This window comes from Polistes dominula, unplaced genomic scaffold (assembly GCF_049000335.1).
Source record: "Polistes dominula isolate Pdom_NZ unplaced genomic scaffold, Pdom_raw_medaka contig_33, whole genome shotgun sequence".
NCBI classification, from domain to species: domain Eukaryota; kingdom Metazoa; phylum Arthropoda; class Insecta; order Hymenoptera; family Vespidae; genus Polistes; species Polistes dominula.
In genome coordinates this window covers 3,397,809-3,401,856 of record NW_028300998.1, presented here as the reverse complement: position 1 = coordinate 3,401,856, position 4,048 = coordinate 3,397,809, and the positions used below count along the sequence as shown (strand labels likewise).

Here is a 4,048-nt window from a genome sequence, read left to right as displayed (position 1 = left end):
ATTGCAATCTCGAGTCGCGAGGCATGTCATCCGTAAGATACCTGTAGAGACGAGCTTCTGATATTTACAAATCTACAAAAGCCCGGATCTACAGGGTAGATCACGAATGTGCCTATCGAATGCTAATTCACACCTTTTATTTTCCTTGTTGACACGATCTGTAATAAAACAAAATATTATTTTTTTCATTTCATATATCAAATTATATCCTTCGTTATATAATATTATTATTATTATTGTTATTATAAGATAAATAATTTGATTATTTTAATAATAATTTTATCTTACATATATTAAATTGTGAAACACACATTTACGTCTTAGATTATTTAATGAATTAATTTACATTACCCAACGTTTCACGATTATCAATATTATAAATTGATTTTGACTTCGATGTATTTGTTCAGCGTCCATTGTTGTAACTGAAAAGAAATATGAAAAGAATAATCATCATTGGCATCCGAAAGTAAACGAGGATCAAAGGAATGTATAGTATAGCAAACATTATACCATGCATGTCTCTTGGGTAAGCTCCTTCCTAAACCGGACGTGACCGAGCATACACATCCGGAATATGGTCAACGGAAGTCATGAGTTACGATGTCCGCGTATCGAATGCGATCATGCTCCCTAGATTTTAAAAGCCGATTTATTTCTTTTCAATATTCTTATTGTGTTTTCTTCGTATACAAAAATTATTTTAATTAAATTGTAAGGAATGAAGTATTATCATACATAATGATTTACATGTGTTACATAATTATAAAAATGATTTGTGTTAATTGAAAATTAATCGTTTCGAATTTTTGAGAAAGATATTATTATTTTTAAAATTTTTAATAGAAACATATGATTAAAATAATGATTTGAAAATTTTATAGAGGTCTCAAAATTTTATATCCTCTTCTAGAGAAATATTAAAATATCAATGATATGTGTAAAAAGATAAAATTGAAAACAATATTAATTAATGTTTCTTCATAGAAAATAATAGATTAGGATTTTGCATTGATTGGATACTTGATTATCAGAAACACGCACGCTCGTTTAGCACCCAACTGTGATAATCGAACTGAAAAGAAATAAATGACGATATCAAGAGACTCTTAATTAAAACAATTTAAAAAAGAATGGATGGTTAATCGAGTTAGATATACGGCAAACAAGTCGATCGATTAAACTCACGAAGGGACAGCACTCGTAGACAGTATGAACGTGAAAGCCACGCAACAGGCGCGGCGCAAAAGGTTGTACGCATCCTCGTAAAAACACAATTGGGGATGAAATTTTTTTAAAAAGGATATTCTACGTATTTATTTTTGATTTAAAAGATACGCACTAAAAAAAAAAAAAAAAAAAAAAAAAAATAAGAATTAAAACCTTAATGAAATAATTATTTTTCAATAATTTTCATCTAACATTTATTATGTACACAAAAGTCGAATTCAACATTTGAAAATTCTAACAAGAATTTATGAATTCTTCGAATAATAATTAAAAACTCGACAGCTTCATAAAAATTACCAAATACTTATCTTTTGTAAATAAAAAAAAAGGAAATTATTTTAAAAAATTTGTATTCCGATTAAGAAATGAATAAAAAATCACATTAGATATTATTACGTATTATTAAAATAAATCATATCGAGAAAATTCGAGATAAAAATCAATCATAAAAAGTAAAAGAATAATCATAAACATGAAGAAAAAGTAAACGCGCGATCAGATCATTCAGAAAAGTACATGTGTACGTACTAATGGAATAAGAAATAAACGAAATAAAAAAAAAGAAAAAAGAAAAGTCCCCACGTGTAAGATAAAAATAAAACGCTACGTAACACACATTACACACCACTTAGAACTGGATACAAAACAATATACATATACAGATATTAGATATACATATACATATACATAAGATATATGACCATACACTCACACGAGTAATCTCTATAGAGATAGAATAATTGTAAACTATCATCGAGGAGTATCACAACAGTATCGCGAGTATGACATAGAACAAACACATTTTGAGATATAATAGAGTTGAAGAGTTCCGAGTGATCCTAGCACGACGTCCTGTTGCTTTGTCCTGTCGCATCCTTGCCGGAGTAACGGAGATGAGTTCCGCGTAGTCGTCGGTTCGTATAAGAGAAAAGACGAGCAGCGAGTTTCCTCGAAATCGCTCGAGGTGGGCCAACGCCCCTCGAAAGGATCCCGTTGATGGCGATCGCGTAAAGAATGCGTGAGAAAGAGAGAGAAAGACGGTTAGATGAAGAGAGTAGGAGAACGTGGAATAGTATATATGTGTTTGTATGTGTATGTGTGTGAGAAAGAGAGAGAGAGAGAGATGGTAGGAGTTCGCGACCGCGCACGGATGGCTAAGGTCCTTTTCAGCCTGAGCATTCGAGCTTCGTCGAGACGACGAACGAATCCTCGAGTTGCGGGGCGTCTCTCTCGCTGCTGCCCGGGTGAAAGCAGCCTCTTCCCCCGGATTCTGCGATGATTGGACCGCGCGCACCCTCCACCACTGCACGGGGATGCTACCGCACAGGGCCGTAATCTAAAACTACCTTTTACCAAGAGATTCATTTCTACCAGAAATTTTATCTATAATATTATATCCTTCTTAACGCGAAATCGATTAGAATCTTTCTACTAATTTACTTTTGTTTATGTTTTTATATTAAATATTGTTTTATTTTATCATGGAGGTAAGATAATTTTAATTAAATAATTTTAAATGAAATTATATTAGATATTAGATTTTATAAATTTTATCTCATTTCGTTGAATTAAATTTAAATTATTTTATATTGTTTGTGATTATTTTGTTTACTAGTTTAACTTAGTAAACGGGGAAAAAATTAGAGAGAGAGAGAGAAAGAGAGAAAGACATGTACTAAGTCCTTTTATTTTAATTTTTAATAGACGATACGAAAAAAAAAAACTTAAAAAAATAAAAACAAAATTGTATGGTAGAAACTTAGCGACGTCTCGGTGAATGCCCTTGTCGACACTGGATTGGAGTAGTAGAATAGTGATACGATCCGACAGGCCGCTGTCAACGCTGACTCGACGCATTTGTTACTCTCCGCGAACTCTTGTTGGGATGATCTAGTCTTTCCACGTATTAACGTTTAACGAGGGGAAATGGAGTTCGTACATATATTCTAATATCTCATAACACGATTCTTACTTTTTTTTTTCATCAATGTAATCAAAAATAAATTTTTTTAAAACAAATGATCCAAAGTTAACCCACAAAATTAGAATATAGTCATTTTACTTTTTCAGACCATAGCGAACGGGTATCGATTTTTAGAATATTCGAAGAAATTGTAAAAAAAGCGAGTCACCTATCTATTCATGAATTATTCACTACTCTGTGTCTCTTATCCAGACGATTGAAAATACACACATACACGCATTTGCACGAAAGTATATTATTCTCACTTAAAAAAGATCCATCGGAAAGTATATCCTAATCATTTTCAAATCATAAAATAAATTCAATCGAAACAAGAATTTCAAATAGATGGAAATTTTCAGATAAATGTAAGAAAAATAAAAGAAAAAATAAAAGATAGGCCACTGGTTTCGATGATAAAATAGATACGGCACTGAGTTCGTGAGCATTCGGCCAGGTTCGGCAAAGAGAAGTTCGTGAAACGCCAGAGGCTAAAGTAGGGGTAGGGTTGAGAGAGAAAGAAGGAGAAGAGGAAGAAGGGTATCTATGTGTGCTGCTGTATATGTGTGTGTATGAAAAAGAGGGAGAAAAAGAATGAGAAGGAAAAAGAGACGAAATTCGGGCCACCCTTCGTCTCATCTTTTCGCGTTCACATCCAGGCGCATATCTACGCTCAAGCAACTTTCTCTCTTCTTTCGATTACTACGAAAAAATTACTCTCTCTCTCTCTCTCTCTCTCTCTCTCTTTCTCTCTTTTCTCTCTAACACTTTGGTATCCCTCTGACCCTCCAGAACCACCTTCCGTAGCCTTCAACGTCTCCCAATAACGCAGCTTCCGTTCCTTCTCCGTTCTCA

At 33.2% G+C, this 4,048-nt stretch overlaps 1 long non-coding RNA gene across 1 annotated transcript; it reads right to left on the bottom strand.

Moving 5' to 3' along the window:
- Positions 1-297: 297 nt before the first annotated feature.
- Positions 298-2,678, bottom strand: LOC149032228 (uncharacterized). Its single transcript, XR_016176895.1, has 3 exons — positions 1,943-2,678; positions 514-633; positions 298-425 (listed from the first exon to the last, which is right to left on the bottom strand). It is a non-coding gene; the product is annotated as an uncharacterized LOC149032228 (long non-coding RNA).
- Between the last annotated feature and the right edge of the window lie 1,370 nt (positions 2,679-4,048).